This window comes from Gorilla gorilla, chromosome 11 (genome assembly GCF_029281585.2).
Source record: "Gorilla gorilla gorilla isolate KB3781 chromosome 11, NHGRI_mGorGor1-v2.1_pri, whole genome shotgun sequence".
Classification (NCBI taxonomy): Eukaryota; Metazoa; Chordata; class Mammalia; order Primates; family Hominidae; genus Gorilla; species Gorilla gorilla.
The window spans coordinates 130,127,501-130,147,540 of NC_073235.2; the positions used below are offsets into that span (position 1 = coordinate 130,127,501).

General features: G+C 41.6%; 1 long non-coding RNA gene across 2 annotated transcripts in view; it reads right to left on the minus strand.

The window, feature by feature from the left end:
- LOC109025988 (uncharacterized) overlaps nucleotides 1-20,040 on the minus strand; it is a 71,321-nt gene that overhangs the window by 27,578 nt on the left and 23,703 nt on the right. For both annotated transcript variants that reach the window (XR_010129712.1, XR_002004963.3), the window contains exon 4: nucleotides 19,393-19,523. This is a non-coding gene — a long non-coding RNA (uncharacterized lncRNA). The remainder of the gene's footprint in view (nucleotides 1-19,392; nucleotides 19,524-20,040) is intronic.

A 20,040-nucleotide genomic window follows, 5' to 3' on the forward strand; every position in this document is an offset into this window, starting at 1 on the left:
GGCAACTGAGCCATTGAAAAGGGGCTTGTGCAAGGACGTCTGATTAATTTGGAAAGGCCAGAATGAATGAAAGTTGCCACATTTTCAATTTACTTATCTGTTAAGCTCTGGCCCCTGGAGGCAGCCTGCAGCCTCACCCTGCCTTGCTAATATGGGTCGGTCTAAATGCATGTGTTGGTCACAATTGCCTCTACTTGTACTCATAGCCTTTCACTGCTGAGGTTTGAGAGCCAATTTCTATGGTATTTGCTGACCCTTGCTGCTCACCTTTCTTCAGTGCTCTGGTAATGCATTGTAAAGGCATCAGAATCTCTTCACCACACGAAACAGTCCACTTTACAATACCTCTGTTGAGTCGAGTTAATATCTGAGCTACAGTGAGATGCAGAACAACTGGAATCCTATTATTTAAGATCAGAAATGGCTGTAGTCCTAGTTTTTCATTTCCTTTGAAGCAGCCAACATACTTTTCTTGTTATTTCTTTTTTATTTTTATATAATACAAAATATAGGGATGATTTTGTGTTGGAGAGTTCTTTTATTGGCAAGAAGAGGTTTTTTGATAGAAAATATTTGCAGCTCTTTAAAAAAGATTTTTAATTCTTTTTAAGATTTGCATAGAAACCTACAAGCTTGGTTGCAGACTACTTAAAATAGATGAGATAAAATGATATGTAATGGAGAGAGTGAGCTTGTTATAGTCCATTGACAATCTGCTTAATTTCATGTATCAGTTTAGGTAATTAATCAATAAAAAATATAAACCATACACATAAAAACCATAAAGTTACTTCATATGACTTATTACTTGAGTAGCTACTTCACAAAAGTAGCTGACTTCTAAAAGTCAGCTTTATATATCAATGCATGGTTACAAACAATAAAATGTATGCATTTAAGTTCAATGGCCTTTGATACATGTTGCACTCATGCAACCATTGTAACCATCACCACAAGGAAGACATAGAACATTTTCATCAGCCAAAAGGTTATCTCGTGCTCATCTATGAGTAAACCATAGGTATGATGACCTTTTACTGCCTAAATATTTCATATTATACTTCCTAAAACCATGAATTCTCTCATATGACCACAGGACAATTTACAGAATCAAGAAGTGAGGCCGGGTGCAGTGGCTCACACCTGTAATCCCAGCACTTTGGGAGGCTGAGGAGGGAGGATCACTTGAGGTCAGGAGCTCAAGACCAGCCTGACCATGTTGAAACCCATTACTACTAAAAATACAAAAAAATTAGCTGGGCTTGGTAGTGCATGCCTGTAATCTCAGCTACTTAGGAGGCTGAGGCAGAAGAATCACTTGAAGCTGGGAGGCAGAGGTTGCAGTGAGCTGAGATTGCAACATTGCACTCCAGCCTGGGCAACAAGAGCAAAACTCTATCTCAAAAAAAGAAAGAAAGAAAGAAAGAAAGAAAGAAAGAAAGAAAGAAAGAAAGAAAGAAAGAAAGAAAGAAAAGAAAGAAAGAAGGAAAGAGAGAGAGAGAGAGAAAGAAAGAAATAGAGAAAGAAAGAAAGAAAGAAATTAACTCTGAAACAATGCTACTATCTAATCTACAGACCTTATTAAGATTTTTCCAGCTGTCTCAACAATGTCTTTCATAGCAAAAACAATCTAAAATTTGAATTTAAGTTCAGTCATCTTGTCTCTTTAGTCTCCTGGGATATGGAATAATTTTCTGAGTCTATTTTTCTTTCTCATGACATTGGCATTTTTGAAGAGTACAGGAGTACAGAGTACAGGACAGTTATTTGGTAGATTGTTCTTCAATTAACTCAGGCTTGTGGGTGTTTCCTCATGACTATGTTCAGGTTATGAACTTTTGGCAGGAATACCAGAGGAGTAGTGCTGCGTTGTTCTCAGTGAATCTTATCAGGAGTTACATGCTGTTTACTAGTGATGTTGCTGCAAGAGTACCTTTGGTCATTTGGTTAAGGTAGTGCCTGCCATCTTTCCCCACCTTAAAGTTGCTATTTTCCCCTTCATAATTGTATTAGTCCATTTTGCATTGCCATAAAGGAATACCTGAAACTGGGTAATTTATAAAGAAAAAAGGGTTATTTGGCTCACAGTTCTATAGGCTGTACAAACATGGCATCAGCATCTGCTCAGCTTCTGGTGAGGCATTAGGAAGGTTTTACTCATGGCAAAAGGCATGGGGGAGCAGGCATGTCATGGTGAGAGAGGAAGTAAGAGAGAGAGGAGAAGGTTCCAGGCTCTTTTAAACAACCAACTCTCATGTGAACTAATAGAGTGAGAACTCACTCATTACTGTTGACGACAGCATGAAGCCATTCATTGAGGAATCCACTCCCATGATCCAAACACTCCTACCAGGCCCCAAATCCAACATTAGCGATCACATTTCAACATATTTGGAGGGGATGACACATCCAAACCATATCATTCCACCCCTGGTCCTTCAAATATTATGTTCTTCCCATGTTTCAAAATACAGTCATCCCTTCTCAATAGTCCCCAAAAGTCTTAACTAGTTCCAGTATCAACTCAATCAAAAGTCTTAACTAGTTCCAGCATCAGCTCAATCAAAAGTCTTAACTAGTTCCAGCATCAACTCAATCAAAAGTTGTAACTAGTTCCAGCATCAGCTCAATCAAAAGTCGAAAGTCTCACCTGAGGCTCAAGGAAAATTTCTTCTACCTATGAGCCTCTAAAATAAAAAACAAGTTCCAAGATACAATGGCTGTACAGGCATTGGGTAAACATTCCTATTCCAAAAGGGAAATTGGCCAAAAGAAAGGGACAATAGGCCCCACACAAGTCCAAAGCCCAGCAGGGAAGACATTAAACTTTAAAGCTCCAGAATAATCCTTGACTCCATGTCCCACAACCAGGGTACACTGGTGTGAGGAGTGGGCTCCCAATGCCTTGTCCAGTTCCACCCCTGTGGCTTTGTAGGGTACAGCCCCCATGGCTGCTCTCATGGGTTGGAATTGAATGCCTGCAGCTTTCCAGGCTTAGGGTGCAAGCCACTGGTGGCTCTACCACTCTTGGGTCTGGCAGACAGCAACCTCCTTCCCACAACTGCACTAGGAAGTGCCCCAGTGAGGACTCTCTGTGGGGGCTCCAACTACACATTTCCCCTTGTATTGACCTAGTAGAGGCTTTCTGTATGGGCTCTACCCATGAGGCAGGCTTCTGCCTGGACAACCAAGCTTTCCCAGAGATCCTCTAAAATCTAAGGGGAAGCTGCCAATCCTCTTTCACTCTTGCATTATGTGTGCCTGCAGACTTGCCACCACATAGAAACTGCCAAGGCTTAAGGCTTGTGATCTCCAAAGCAGCAGCCAGTTCTATGCACAGGGCCCTTTGAGGCATGCTGGACCTGGGGCTGGAGCAGCCAGGACGTGGGCAGCAGCCTCTCCTGCGTGACACAGAGAAGTGGGGCCCTGAGCCTGATCCCTGTAACCATTGTTGGTTTTTTTTTTTGAGACAGAGTCTCGCTCTGTCGCCCAGGCTGGAGTGCAGTGGTGCGATCTTGGCTCACTGCAAGCTCCGCCTCCTGGGTTCACGCCATTCTCCTGCCTCAGCCTCCTGAGTAGCTGGGACTTCAGGCGCCCGCCACCATGCCCAGCTAATTTTTTGTATTTTTGGTAGAGATGGGGTTTCATCGAACCAGGATGATCTCGATCTCCTGATCTTGTGATCCGCCCACCCCGGCCTCCCATAACCATTCTTTTCTCCTAGGCCTTTGAGTCTGTAATGGAAGGGACTGTCCTGAAAACTTCTGAAATGCCTTCTGAAAAGTACTTGGCTCCCTTTTAGTCATGCAAATTACTCTAGCAAGTGGTTGCTTTGCAGCCCACCCCAATTCCTCTCCTGAAAACGCTCATTCCTTTTCTACCACATGGCAGATGCAGATTATCTAAATTAGCAGATTATCTAAATTTTTATGTTCTGCTTTTCCTTATAAGTTCCAACTTTATGTGTTTCCTTTTCTCCAAAATCGATCATAGGTTATTAAAAACAGCCACATCATTTCTTAAACACCTTGCTGCTTAGAAATTTCTTTTGCCAGATAACCTACATCATTGCTCTTAAGTTCAACCTTCCATAAGTGCCTAGGGCATGGACACATTGCAGCCAAGCTCTTTGCTAAGGCATAACACATGTGATTTTTACTCCAGCTCCCAACAAATTTCTCATTTCCATCTGAGTCCTCATTAGCCGGGCCTTCACTATCCATATTTGTATCCACATTTTGGTCACATTCATTTAACCAGTCTCTAAGAAGTTCTAAACTTTCCCTTATTTTCCTGTCTTCTTCTGAGCTCTCCAAACTCTTTAAACTTCTGCATATTACCCAGTTCCAAAGATGCTTCCACGTGTTCAGGTAACTTTATAGCAACAAACACCCCACTCCTGGTACCAATTTTCTGTATTACTCCATTTTATGTAGCTATAAAGGAATATCTAAGACAAGGTAGTTTATTTTAAAAAAAGGTTATTTGGCTCATGGTTCTGCAGGCTGTACAAACATGGCACCAGCATCTATTTGGCTTTTGGTGAGGTCTCAGGAAGCTTTTACCTGTGGTGGATGCCACAGAGGGAGCAGACATGTCACATGGTGACAGAGAAAGCAAGAAGGTGGGTGGAGGGGGGTGTGTTCCAGACTTTTTTAAACAACCAGCTTTCATGTGAGCTAACAGAGCAAGAACTCATTCATTACCATGGGGACTGCACCGAGCCACTCATGAGGAATCCATCTTCACGACCCAAACACCTCCCACCAGGCCCCACCTTCAACATTTGGGATCACATTTCTTTTTTTTTTTTTTCTTTTGAGACAGAGTTTCACTCTTGTTGCCCAGGCTGGAGTGCAATGGCGCAATCTCGGCTCACTGCAACATCCGTCTCCTGGGTTCCAGTGATCCTCCTGCCTCAGCCTCCTAAGTACCTGGGATTATAGGCATGCACCACAATGCCTGGCTACTTTTTTGTATTTAGAAAAGACAGGGTTTACCATGTTGGTCAGGCTGGTCTTGAACCCTTGACCTCAAGTGATCCACCCGCCTCAGCCTCCCAAAGTGCTGGGATTACAGGTGTGAGCCACCACACCCAGCTGGGATCACATTTCAACATGAGATTTGGAGGGGACAAAAACCACCCAAACCATATCAATAATTCAATAGTATTTCTGGTAATATTCATTGAGATCCACTATATTCTTCAACATTTATACTCACGAACATTTTTCTTCTAAGATGAGAGAATCTCAATTGGCCAGAATCAATTAAGTAGAAGTTGTCTTTTGCTAACCTTTTTTTTGCACCCTACAACCTGGTGAAAGGAGAGAACTTAAAACATGTTTTAGAGCTCACATCAGGAATTTATCTCACTAAAAGAACTTTCTAGGGTCCACCTGAAGTTCTGAATACTGGTTTACAACACTGGCATCTATTGTAGTTGCCCATTATCACTGGACGTTTAGATACCTCAGTCTTAAGGGTTAACTCAACTGTGATGATTCTTTGGTGAAGAAGTCATATATAAATGTATAAGTCAAATATATAAATGTATAAATATCTAAGTCAGAAAAGCTTATGTATTTTAGAAAGAGTTTCAACAACTGATGTTAAAGTGCTAAAATAAATTTCCCCATTTCCTATTTACATTTGAATAAATGCTTTCAGATTAGTTGAAGTTTTCTAGCATATAATGAAATCCTATTCCATCTTTGACAAATATATTTCTAACAAATGCAATATTTTTGTTTCTATCATTATTGACTGGCTGTGTTTTATTCCATATTTAATATTTTATGCCTTTCCACACACTGTGACATTACACTGATGAACTCTTTACCACAATAATTTCCCTTGTCATTTAACCTTCTGGGCTGTTTTCAAATGAACATTCCTGGCCTCAAATCATCTGGTAATTAATGGGGAGGAATTATGTTCATTCTCTAAAATCATCTTCTAGAATATTTATTTCTTTTGTTGTTTCTTTAGAAGAAGTGTGGGAAAATGTGCTACAAACATTTCTCAAAACTAGGCTGTTACCCCTTAAAAACAAAGGTCAGATTCTAAATGCATGCTTACTCATTGCTGGAAAAGCTTTTACATCTTTACATTTACTGAAGCACAGGGCCCTCTGTTATCAGATGCCTTCATTTTATGTTTTATTAAATAAGAAATTTAGACTTTAGGGGACACATATTTGAACATTAAATATGACTGAGAGTCTAGCTTCCTGTTCATTTACATGCACTGATAGACCAGTGGAAGCAGAGGTAAGGCCTCCTGTTGTCTTTTTCAAATAAAATAAAATGTGGAGAACAGAGAAGCAACAGTGAATTTTGGAGGTTGGGTATATCTGGATGCTTATTTGGCATCTCATCCTTTGTTTCCTTCCCTGACTCCCACATTGGCCATGAATTGCTCTCTTCTGGGTCCTCCCCCATTGATCATACCATTGAATATGGCTGTGCTGTTGCTTCCACTAAACCTGGGACTCTTTCCTATATGTATTTGTATCCAGGGCACCTAGATGAGTTCCTGAGACCTGTTAGGTGGTTGAATGGATAATGAAATGCTTCAGAGGTTTGATTAATATCATATAATATTTTATAGCTAGAAAGAGACTTAAAATGATCTAAAACAACACAACTTTTTATCGAAGAGGAAAGCAACTTTGAGTGGTTAAACACCTGGTCAATGTCACCCACTCTTCAGTTGGTAGAACAGGACTAAAAATTACCTGGTTCTTTTTTCATGGCAGCATGTATTTAACAATTTTTGATTCTTACAGGACTGGACAAAAACAAATTTGGCTGGGAGCGGTGGCTCATGCCTGTAATCTCAGCACTTTGGGAGGCTGAAGTGGGCGGATCACCTGAGGTCAGGAGTTCAAGACCAGCCTGGCCAACATGGTGAAACCTCGTCTCTACTAAAGATACAAAAATGAGGCAGGCATGGTGGTGCACACCTGTAGTCCCAGCTACTTGGGAGGCTGAGGTGGGAGAATTGCTTGAAGCCAGGAGACGGAGGTTGCAGTGAGCTGAGATGGTGCCACTGCACTCCAGCCTGGGTAACAGAGGGAGACTCCTCAAAAAACAAAACACAAAAACAACAACAACAACAAAAAACAAGTTAGAGAGAATGTAGAGTTTAATTTCCCCCTTGTTCTTTACTTACTGTTGACATAGCTGATGTCTCTGAAAGAATTCACTTTGGGAGTAACAGCCTTGAAGATCAGAGTCAATGGCTAGTGATGGATAACCTCTGTAAACCTTTATATCAAAGCAATGTTCCCAGAGGATTAACTGGAACCTACTCCATTTAATGACATTTTTCATTCTGGAATCCATTGCATAGATGACGCTAAGGTCATATCACTTCTAAACTCTTGTTCCTAATAGTCCTTCCACTTAGAATACATTTTTTTATTAAAAATGTTAAAGACATAAATGGATCTGGGAGTTTAAAAAAGTTGAGTGAATAAAAAAGTCGCAGAAAGATGAATATAGTATGGCAACAGTCATGTAACTTTTTTTCTCCATTTTTAGTCATACACAGTAAAAGTCACTTTTTGGTGTACAGTTCTGTGAGTTTTGAGAAATGCATACGGTTGTGTAACTACCACTGCAATCAAGACACAGAACAGTTGCATCACATACACCCTCAAATTTCCTTGTGCTGTGTCTTTATAGTCAAAGCTCACCCTTCTTTCAGACCCCCTCTTCTCTCTGGCAATCATTGATCTGTAGTATGTTACTATACCCTTTTCCAAAATGTCGTATAAATGGAATCATATGGAATGCTACCTTTTTACACTGATTTTTTTTTTTTACTCAACATAATGTTCTTGAGATCCATCCAAGTTGTTACATAAATCAATAGTTCTGTTTTTATTCTTAAGAAATATTGCATTTTGCCATAGACCACAGTTTGTTGAGAGACTGTTCAGTTTTTTACAATTATGAATAAAGTTGCTATAAACATTTGCATACAAGTTTTGGTATAAACATAGATTTTTATTTCACTTGGGTAAAAATGTAGAAGTGGGATCACTAAGTTGTAGGTTAAATGTTGTTTAACTTTGTAAGAAACTGCCAGGCTTTTTCCATAGTGACTGAATGAGAGTTCCAATTGCTCCACATCCTCGCCAGTACATGGCATTGTCAGGTTTTTGTTCTATTTTTAGCCATTTTGGTTGGTACACAGTGGTATTTCATTGCAGTTTATTTTTTATTTATTTATTTATTTATTTATTTATTTTGAGATGGAGTCTCGCTCTTGTCACCCAGGCTGGAGTGCAGTGGGCACGATCTCGACTCACTGCAACCTCCACCTCCTGAATTCAAGTGATTCTCTTGCCTCAGCCTCCCAAGTAGGGAAGACTGAGATTACAGGCGCTCGCCACCATGCCCAGCTAATTTTTGTATTTTTAGTAGAGGTGGGGTTTCACCATGTTGGCCAGGCTGGTCTTGAATCCCTGACCTCAAGTGATCCTCCCACCTCAGCCTCCCAAAGTGCTGGGATTATAGGCATGAGCCACCACACCCGGCCTCATTGTAGTTTAATTACAATTTTTCTAATTATGAATAATTTGAAGATCTTTTCATATGATTATTTGCCATGTGTGTATCTTCTGTGGTGAAGCACTTGCTCAAATATTTTTCCCATTTTAAAAATATTGTTTTCTTACTGTTGAATTTTGAGAGTTCTTTATATAGTCTATCTAGAAGTCCCGTGTCAGATATGTGACTTGCAAATACTTTCTCTTTTTTCTCTTTCTTGTGAATTTCTTAAAGGTGTCTTTCACAGAGCAAAAATTTCTAATGTTGATAAAGTCTAATTTGTCAATTTTTTTATTTGAAGCATTGCTATTTATACCACATCTGAGAACACTTTGACTAACAATGTTTCTTTTAAAAGTTTTAGAGCTTTGGCTGGGCATGGTGGCTCATGCCTGACCCAGCACTTTGGGAGGCCAAGGAGGTTGGATCACTTGAGGTCAGGAGTTCGAGACCAGCCTGGCCAACATGGTGAAACCCCATCTCTACCAAAAAATTCAAAAATTAGCCGGGCATGGTGGTGCATGCCTGTAGTCCCAGCTATTCAGGAGGCTGAGGTGGGAGAATCGTTTGAACCCGGAAGGTGGTTGCAGTGAGCTGAGATCACACCACTGCACTCCAGCCTGGGTGATAGAGTGAGACCCTGTCTCAAAATAAAAAGTTTTACAGTTTTATGTTTTACGTTTAGGCTAATGATCCATTTTGGATTAATTTTTGTTTAAGATGTGATATGGCAATTTGAAGCCACAAAAATCACTATATATAATGTACAGTCATGTATGTGTGCAATTAAATTTAAAACAAACATGGATGATGGATGGATACACGGGGTGGGAGGGAGTACCCATGAGTTTGGGTAAAATTGGCAAAGAAGTCTTCAACAGCAACGATAACATTTTATTCCCTTTAAAATAATCAATCTTGGAGTTATGGGAAGATGACATACAAGTAATATCCTCTATTCTTTTTGCTAAGTACAACTAAAAAGCCTGGGTATTATATATAAGACATAAGACTCCGAGAAGTGGAGGAAAAAGGCATATTAACTAGGGATTTAGGGGCCTAAGGAATGACACAGTGGTGAGTTCCCTGGGTCTTCTTTCTGTCTCATTTATATTCCAGACTAGGAGTTGAGGAAGCTGGCAACCCAGAAACTCCAGATGATGCATATGGAAAAAATCCTCAACAAGCCTTCTCACTCCAGCCAAAGGATCAGGAAGGAGGCAGTGTAGTAAGACAAAATACTCGTAGACAATACCTGCTATACTGCAGTCAAAATCCACAGAAAAAAAAAGTGGCCCCCAACTCCACCCACGTCAGCAAAGATTCAATACTACTTCGGTCTGAAAGTTTGTGGCCCCTTAAAATTCATATGTTGAAATCTCAAGGTGATGATATTAAGAGGTGGGGACCTTTATGAGATGATTAAATCATGAGTGCAGACTGTTCGTGAATGGGATTAGTGCCCTTATGAAAGAGACCTCAGAGAGCTGTCTTCCCTCTTCCACTAGGTGAGGACTTGGTGAGGAGGAGCCATCTATGAGGAAGAGGTCCTTCTCTGACACTGAATCCCATAGTGCTTTGATTTGGACTTTCCAGCCTCCAGAAGTATGAGAAATAAATGTTTGCTGTTTATAAGCCACTCAGCCCAGTTCATGGTATTTGTGTTATGGCAGCCTGAATGGACTAAGACAAGTTGGGAGCTGAGACTTCTACTCTTGTGAGACTGTAACAATGCGTGTCAGCACTGAACTGCAACGGTGTCAAGAGAAGGCCAAGCAAGGAGCCAGGAGTTGCATACCAGGCAGCTGGTAATTGGCCCCCATCCCATGATGTGTCATTGGAGACCGCATGAGGAGCCAGAACTCCCACCCTTGACCAGCAGTAACAAGGAACCACCCCTTCAGGTGTCAGCTTAGGCAATGTTGGGAACCTGGACTGCTACTATCACCTGGCAGTAATGAGGCAGCATGTTCCCCTTACTCAGCCAGCCAGCTGAAAAAGAAGGGGTTTTTTTTTTTTTTTTGACACAGAGTTTGGCTTTTGTCACCAAGGATGGAGTGCAATGGCACTGTATTGGCTCACTGAAACATCTGCCTCTTGGGTTCAAGCAATTCTCCTGCCTCAGCCTCTTGAGTAGCTGGGATTACAGGCACCCACCACCACGCCTAGCTAATTTTTGTATTTTTAGTAGAAACAGGGTTTCACCATGTTGGCCACGCTGGTCTTGAATTCCTGACCTCAGGTGATCCACCCTCCTTGGCCTCCCAAAGTGCTGGGATTACAGGTGTGAGCCACCGCACCCAGCCAGAAAAAGGTTTCAATAAATATCCAGAGTCTCATAACATAATATGAAAATCAGCAGATGGAGAACTAAATGCCACTGATAACCAACATGATCTAATCATTTAGAGAATACCCCACTTAAGAACATCAGAAGGCCCCAGCACTTTGGGAGGCCGAGGCAGGCGGATCACCTGAGGTCAGGAGTTCGAGACTGGCCTGACCAACGTGGAGAAACCCTGTCTCTATTAAAATTACAAAATTAGCTGGGCATGGTGGCGCATGCCTGTAATCCCAGCTACTTGGGAGGCTGAGGCAGGAGAATTGCTTGAACCTGGGAGGCAGAGGTTGCAGTGAGCCAAGATCGCACCATTGCACTCCAGCCTGGGCAACAAGAGTGAAACTCTGTCTCAAAAAAAAAAAAAAGAACATTAGAATACACATTCTTTCCGAGTGCCCATGGAATATATGCCAAAATAGACTGCATTCTAAGCCCCAAAACAGACCTCAAAAAATGTAAAATAGTTGAAGTCATAGAGTGTATTTTCTGACCACAATGGAATAAAGTTAGAAATCAAAAATAAAAAGATAACATACAAATCTCCAAACACTTGGAAACTAAGTAACACACTTTTAAATAATCCGTGGGTCAAAGAGGATGTATCAGAGGAAATAAAAAATTCATTGAGATTAATTAAAATGAAGATATATTAAAATGTGTTCCCATGACCATGACATAATTGTCTGCATAAAAGATAGCAAGGAAGAAACAACAGCAACAAAAAGTTTCTAGAATAAGTGAGTTCAGCGAAGTCATAGGATACGTAATAAACTTACAGCAATCAATTATATTTCCATATACTAGCAATGAACAAACACTGAGATTTAGCATACAATTCTACTCACAGTTGCTTTAAAAATAAAATATTTAGATGTTAATCTAACAAAATATATACAGGACTTGTATGCTGAAAACTATACCATGCTAATTAAAGGAATCAAAGACGATCTAAATAAATTGAGAGACACGTTATGTTCATGGATTGGAATACTCAGTGTAATGATGATGTCAATACTCCCCCAATTTAAATACAATTTTAGCACCGTTTTTATCAAAACCCATGCAAGGGCTTGGCACGGTGGCTCACGCCTGTAATCCCCGCACTTTGGGAGGCTGAGGTGGGTGGATCACGAGGTCAGGAGATCGAGACCACCCTGGCACACGGTGAAACCCCCGTCTCTACTAAAAATACAAAAACTTAGCCGGGCGTGGTGGTGGGTGCCTGTAGTCCCAGCTACTCGGGAGGCTGAGGCAGGAGAATGGCGTGAACCCAGGAGGCGGAGCTTGCAGTGAGCCGAGATCGCACCACTGCACTCCAGCCTGGGCAAGACAGTGAGGCTCCGTCTCAAAAAAAAACAAAAACAAAAACAAAAACAAAACGAAACAAAAAAACCAGGCAAGATTTTTTAGATATAGGCAAGATTATTCTAAAATTTCTATGGAAAGGGAAAGGAATTAGAATAGCCAAAACAATTTTGGAAAAGAAGAATCAAGTGGAAGGAATCAATCTGCCTGATTTCAAGACTAATTCTATAGCTGTGACTGTTATGACTGTGTGGTATTGGTGGAGGGATAGACACATAGATCAATATAACAGAATACAGAACTCCGAAATAGAACCACACGAATATCCCTAACTAATTTTTGACAAAGGTGCAAAAACAATGCAATGGAGAAAATATAGTCATCTGCAAGTGCTGGCAGGGGACTGGTTCCAGGAACCCTGGAGATACCGAAATCCATGATGCTCAAGTCCCACAGCAGGCCCTGAGGATTCCACGGGTGCAAAAAGTTAGCCTTCGGTACCTACGAGTTTGTTTTGTTTTGTTTTGTTTTTTGAGACGGAGTCTCACTCCGTCGCCCAGGCTGGAGTGCAGTGGCACGATCTCAGTTCACGGCAACCTCCGCCTCCTAGATTCAAGTGATTCTCCTGCCTTGGCCTCCCGGGAGTAGCTGGGACTATAGGTGTGCGCCACCATGCCTAATTTGTGTATTTTTAGTAGAGGCAGGGTTTCACCATGTTGGCCAGGCTGGTCTTGAACTCCCGACCTCAGGTGATCCGCCCGCCTCTGCCTCCCAATGTGCTGGGATTACAGGTGTGAGCCACCACCCCCGACCTGTATCTATGAATTTTGCATCCCACAAATACTGTATTTTTTTTTTTTAATCTTCAGTTGAGTCTAAGCATAAGTAACCCATGGGTACATAAAGCCTTTTCAACAAATGGCACTACAGTACATCAACAACCAGCCATTGGTGAAAATATGGGTCCCAACCTAAGTCTCAAATCTCACAAAAACATTAACCCAAATTGAATCACGGACATAAATGTATAGCATAAAGCTATGTATTTTTTCTTTTTTTGAGACAGGGTCTTGACTCACTGCAACCTCCACATCCTGGGCTCAAACGATCCTCTTGCTTCAGTCTCCCAAGTAGCTGGGACTACAGACATGTGCCACCATGCCTGGCTAATTTTTGTATTTTTAGTAGAGACAGGGTTTCGCCATGTTGGCCAGGCTGGTCTCAAACTCCTGGTCTCAAGAGATCCACCTGCCTCTGCTTCCCAAGGTGCTGGGATTACAGGCATGAGCCATTGAACCTGGCCAGAACAGGGACATTAAAGCTACTGTTTCACTTTAACCAGCCAAATACAGTCATGTACTGCATAACATTTTGGTCAACAACAGACTGCATATATGACAGTGGTCCCAAAGGGTATAATACTGTATTTTTACTGTACTTTTTCTATGTTTAGGTGCACAAACACTTGCCACTGTGTTACAGTTGCCTACAGTTATTCAGTGCAGTAACATACTGCATAGGTTTGTAGCTTGTGAACAATAGGCTATACCATCTAGGCTAGGTGTGTAGTAGGCTGCAACATCTAGGTTTGTGTAAAAGCACTCTATGATGGTCACACAATGATGAAATCACCTAACCATGCATTTCTCAGAATGTATTCCTGTTGTTAAGTGATGCATAGCTGTATTTTGTCTTGCTCCCAAGAATACCTTATAGAAGTTTTCCCCTTGGCCTCCTTGGTGGAACCCCACCTGCTTGCAGTTGGTGTTGCCTGATTCCTGAATCACAGTCTGCTCAAATAAACTAAAATGTTCACGTGCTTCAGTTCATCTTTTAACACTTATAATACATGTTATTCTACAGTTATTTCAAAATGAAAAGTTTAATTTAAAAATGGAACTGAAACAAAAATGCTAGTATTTATAAAAGCATTTGGTGGGTACATTAGTGTGTATTATATAATTTTCTGTACTTTTTATGTTTATAAGTTATTTTATTAAAAAAAATACTTCAGCCAGGCGTGGTGGCTTATGCCTGTAATCCCAGCACTTTGGGAGGCGGAGTTGGGTGGATCACCTGAGGTCAGAAGTTTGAGACCAGCCTGCCTAACACGGCAAAACCCTGTCTCTACTAAAAATACAAAAATTAGCCAAGCATGGTGGCTGGCGCCTATAATCCCAGCTACTCAGGAGGCTGAGGCAGGAGAATCGCATGAACCTGGGAGATGGAGGTTGCAGTGAGCTGAGATCACACCACTGCACTCCAGCCTGGGCAACAGAGTGAGAATCCATCTCAAAAATAAAAAATAAAAAATAAAAAAATTACTTCAAGACTTAGGTCAAATGTCTCCTCCACTTAAGGCTATTGTCAGACAGAATGACATTAGCTGCTCTTCCTCCATGATTCCATGGGGGTAAAATCAGAATAAGAGCATCTTGTCATTTTTCTTTCTTTACACTGCTTCCCATAACTCCCATATTTAATCCACTGCCTTGAATGCAATGGTTATTCTTACTGATACACCGTTATTTTTGTGTATTTAGCTGTGTCTAAGGGATCTAAATTAGAAAGAAACCAAAAAAGCCCACACAATTTGAGTCTTCATTCCACAAAGAAAAAATCCAGCCAAAATAAATGCACCATAAGTTACAGCAATTCAAAGAAATCATAAGGAAGGGTATTGAAAAGGGCCCACAGTGTGTTTTTTTCCAAGGCGGTTCTTTTGCCCAAGGGGACAAATGTCTTTTGTGGAGTGGAAATTTGGTTTTGGTTCCTTTGATGCCCACTTCTCTATCTTCGTGGTGTTTAGAATGCTTCTGGTGTCGAGTAACAGACATTGAACTTCACCAGCTGAAACACTGAGTAACTGTCTTGGCTCTCAGAGGGAGAGAGTATTGATAGGGCATGATCAGGGTCATCAGAATCCAGAGGCTCCAGTTCCGTTTCCTGGGACTCTGCATTCCCCTGTGGGCTGATTTCATCTGTAGCTTAATATTGGCAAGTTCTAGGCCTCATACCCTCACATGATGATATCCAGAGGAAGAGAAAGACCCTCTCTTCATCTTGCTTTCTCCTTAGCCTGAGGAGACGCCCCCGGGATGCCCCAGGAAACCTCTCCTTGCATTATTGGCTCACATGCCCATTGCTGAGCCAGTTGCTGGCAGCAGGGTTGGAATCCCCCCAGACCAGCTAGGCCTCTTGCCCATCCTGAAGGCTCCATGCCCTGGAGGACCTGAGGGCTGTCTGGGAGAAGGGTGGTTACTTTCATGTCCATCCGTGTGAAGAGACCACCAAACAGGCTTTGTGTGAGCAATAAAGCTTTCAATCACCTGGGTGTAGGTGGGCAGAGTCCGAAAAGAGAGTCAGCGAAGGGAGATAGGGGTGGGGCCGTTTTATAAGATTTGGGTAGGTAAAGGAAAATTACAGTCAAAGGGGGTTTGTTCTCTGGCGGGCAGGAGTGGGGGTCGCAAGGTGCTCAGTGGGGGAGTTTTTGAGCCAGGAAAAGGACTTTCACAAGGTAATGTCATCACTTAAGGCAAGGCCTGGCCATTTTCACTTCTTTTGTGGTGGAATGTCATCAGTTAAGGTGGGGCAGGGCATTTTCACTTCTTTTGTGATCTTCAGTTACTTCAGGCCATCTGGGCGTATACGTGCAAGTCACAGGGGATGTGATGGCTTCACTTGGGCTCAGAGGCCTGACAGTTACCTGAACATGTTACAGGAAAGGGGTCCCGATACAGACCCCAAGAGAGGGTTCTTGGATCTTGCGCAGGAAAGAATTCAGGGCGAGTCCTCAGTACAAAGTAAAAGCAAGTTTATTAAGAAAGTAAAGCAGGGCCGGGCGTGGTGGCTCACACCTGTAATCCCAGCACTTCAGGAGGCAGAGGTGGGTGGATCACGAGGTCAGGAGTTCAAGACCAGCTTGGCCAAGATGGTGAAACCCCATCTCTACTAAAAACTACAAAAAAAAAAAAAAAAATAGCTGGGTGCAGTGGCAGGCACCTGTAATCCCAGCTACTTGGGAGGCTGAGGCAAGAGAATCGCTTGAACCCAGGCAGCAGAGGTTGCAGTGAGCCGAGATCGCACCACTGCACTCCGGCCTGGACGACAGAGTAAGACTCTGTCTCAAAAAAAAGAAAGAAACAAAGAAAGCAAAGCAGTGAAAGAATAGCAACTCCATAGACAGAGCAGGACGTTCCCAAAAGTAAGAGGAGGAACGTGCCCACCCTAGGTACGATGCTTGTTTATATACAGGATAAAAAAAGATCTTGGGGAGATGGGCTCTGCTACGAGGGTTTGTGATAAGGGATTAATTTTCTTAATTATTATATTTTGCAAAAATTGATATTATCTTTAAAGCAAAATTAGGAATGCCTTTGTTCTCCAGATATTGGGATATCTGGATACTCCCAAGTCTGGGTCTGTTGAGTAAACATTATTAATTTGTTCCCTTAACCATAAACATCTAGAGGTTCAGAATGCTTAACTCTCTGGGAATGCAGCCCAGCAGGTCCCAGCCTCATTTTCCAGCCCTCACTCAAAATGGAGTTGCTCTGGTTTGAACGCCTCTGAGAAACAGGCTTGGGGTTTTGGAGTGGTGACGGAGGCTAACAAGAAAGTCCATCCTAATCTCCCTGTCAGCCCTCGGTCAAGCTATGGCTTTTATTCATGCCTCTCTCTTTCTGCAAATTTATTCAGCTTTGCTTCTTTGCATCAGGTGGTACTGGGGTTTAATATTCCTGGCTGTCCTGAACAGAGAAACTTAGCCAGCGTGATGGCCCACGCCTGTAGTCCCAACTACTCTGGAGGCTGAGATGGGAGGATCACTTAAGCCCCGGAAGTGGAGGTTGCAGTGAGCCAAGACAGTGCCACTGCACTCTAGCCTGGGCAACAGAACAAGACCCTGTCTCAAAAACAAACAAAAACAAACAAACAAAAACAGATAGAAAAGAGAAACTTTCTTCCACATGTTTTCTGTCCATGATAATATATGCTAAAAGGCCTCAGGCCAGAGCCAGGTGGGGAATGTTACTTATTAAAAAAAATTCTGGGCCTACATTACAAGGAGAGATGTACAGGCTTGGGAGAGATGACCCAGGTGGATCTCTAAGTCCAGGTGGATGGAAAGACAGACAATGCCCAGTAGGTGACAGGATGACAGGGACCTGTCGCCAGGCCCCTCAGTGGCTTGGGTGATGTGGTAGGTCTCCTTAAAAGAAGATTGAAGGCCAGAATAAACCCACAGAGAACCTGGGGGGCACACCCAGACACAGGAGTGTGTTCCCAGTATGTGTTTAAAAAACAAAGATTAAGGGTATGTCTAGGAAGAACAGGAAACGAGCCAGGAAGACAGGCCAGGGGACTGTTACATTCCATTTTGGGATTTAGAGGGAATAGTGAGGGTACAGTATCTTGAAGCAACAAGGTATTCAAAGATACAGGACCACCACATTCAGGTCTGTGGTCCACTAATGAATACGCTAGTCCTACAGCTTCCATGGATTTACAGGATCAATGTTAGTTTAAGCCCCCAGTTAATTTCAGTAAATGAAGGCTATTTGTTTAAATAAAAAAAAAAAAAGCTTCAAAATTCAAAATGAACTCAAGAACTTGAATTAAAAGCACATAAACATAAAAAGAAACCACTGAAGTCTGGAAAAAACGTTATTTAAAATCTGCCACTACTGGTAATCACAATCTCTTTCTCTAATCATCCCTCTAACTTATTTGGAATCATTTTTGAGATATTTATGGGTCTGGCCTGGTAAAGATTTAGTGATGATAGATAGTACTGTGAGCTCTGGGGAGAGAGAAGGAAAAAAAGGAAATTGGAGCACAGAAAAAAATAATTTTCCTCTATTCTCCTTTCTGAAAAATCCTAGGAGAACACATGAGGAACTATTAATAGTGCTTACTTCTGAGCAATGGGACTTTGGGTTGAACAGGTAGGGAAAGGAAGTCTTACATTTACCACCATTCTGTGTGGTAGGCATTTTTTTTTTTCATACATCATGAGCTCATATAACTACTGTCATTTTTTTTTTTTTTTTTTTTTTTTTAGATGGGGTTTCGCTCTTGTTGCCCAGGCTGGAGCACAATGCTGCGATCTTGGGATCTCGGCTCACTGCAACCTCCACCTCCTGGGTTCAAACAATTCTCTTGCCTCAGCCTCCCAAGTAGCTGGGATTACAGGCATGTACCACCACGCCCAGCTAATTTCTTATATTTAGTAGAGATGGGGTTTCACCATGTTAGTCAGGCTGGTCTCGAACTGCTGACCTCAGGCGATCTGCCCGCCTCAGCCTCCCAAATTGCTGGGATTACAGGTGTGCACCACTGCGGCCGGCCGACTATTGTAATCTTTACAAGTAAAATAAAACTAAGGAAAAAGTGTATTAAATATATCTCCAGTTAGGACCTGATGCATCGATTCTTAGTTCTGCTAATGTTCAGTGCAACTGTCTTCCCTGTGATGAATTTGTGTTTGAGGTGTCCTTGGAAGCCTCATTCAGTAGGGAAGGAATGTGAGTGACTAAGATTAACAACAATAAACGATGAACATTCTCAACTGTATGCTTTGTACAGGCTTCACATACTAAATATCACCACGGAGTCTCCACTAAGCCTTAGCTGCACCCTTCTCATAAATACCCCGAGAAATGCCCAAAGATCAGGCACGGCTCATTAGGAAATGTAACGGAGTCGTGACTGAACACAAGTGACAGATTTTAATTCAGATTAGCTCAACAGTGCAGTAAAGTCCAATCTTGATTCTGTCGGGGGTGGGGAGGGAGCAGAAACAAAAGAATGTCATAATCAAGGCCAGATTTCAAGGAAGGGATAACTCTCCAATAGGCTGAAGAGTAAATGTATTTAATGTTTCAAGTATACAAGCATTATTCCTATAATGATATCAACACATTATTAAAAAACCGTATTTAACAAGGATTCTCAGCGGATCCAGCTTGCTTCCCATACTTTCAAAATGTCTGCTCTAACCTGGAATTAATTGGTAACAACCTTGTGGTCTTTGAAAATATTAATTTAGGTTAGATTCACAAAACTACAAACTTGAAGCAAGCAAAAACATGATGACGTGATAACCTTAAGCCTATTGTTTGTAATTGCTGCTTGCTTTTTCGATGCTAGTATTTTGGTAACAGTTCATAAAGCACACTGCCTTACCCATTTTTCTCCTGACATTTAGCGTTGAAATCTATATTATAGATGACACCAAGGCCAGTGCCAGATTCCACAAAAAGTTGGGGATGGAACAACCACTCAGGAAGCTTCTGTTAGCCAAAGTCCTTCCAAACCTGCAGAAAAAAAAAAAAATGTGTCCTAGCCTTTCCTTTCCTCTTCCCTTCCTTTCCCCTCTTCCCTTCCCTTTCTTTTCTCCCTCCCCTTGCCTTTTTCTTTAACCTTCTCTTATTGTATCACTCCATTCACCGTATATTCTTTTTTCCTAAGAGATTGAATTCTCCCTTTTAAAAAATGAATGGAGAGTATAATTTGGGGGGGGGGGTACCTCTTGAATATTCTTGAGATATTTGTTTGCTATGAAAAGTTTTTCACTTTTAACTCTTTGACTTTGCTTGACTCTGCTCTGCCTATACAAACTTGAATATGTAGAAACAAGAATACAAGCTTCTGATTAACAACAGGGCCCTAATGATTGAGGCAAGCAGTTTTTTTCCCTTCTACATTTAATGGCTTTTTTCCTTGGGTTTCTCGAAAGTTATTTGGTTAATCTGGAGTCTTACTAAACTCAACACAATCCTAATTTTAGAATAACTAGAAAATATAATTTCGTTTCTCTGTGTGATTGTTAAT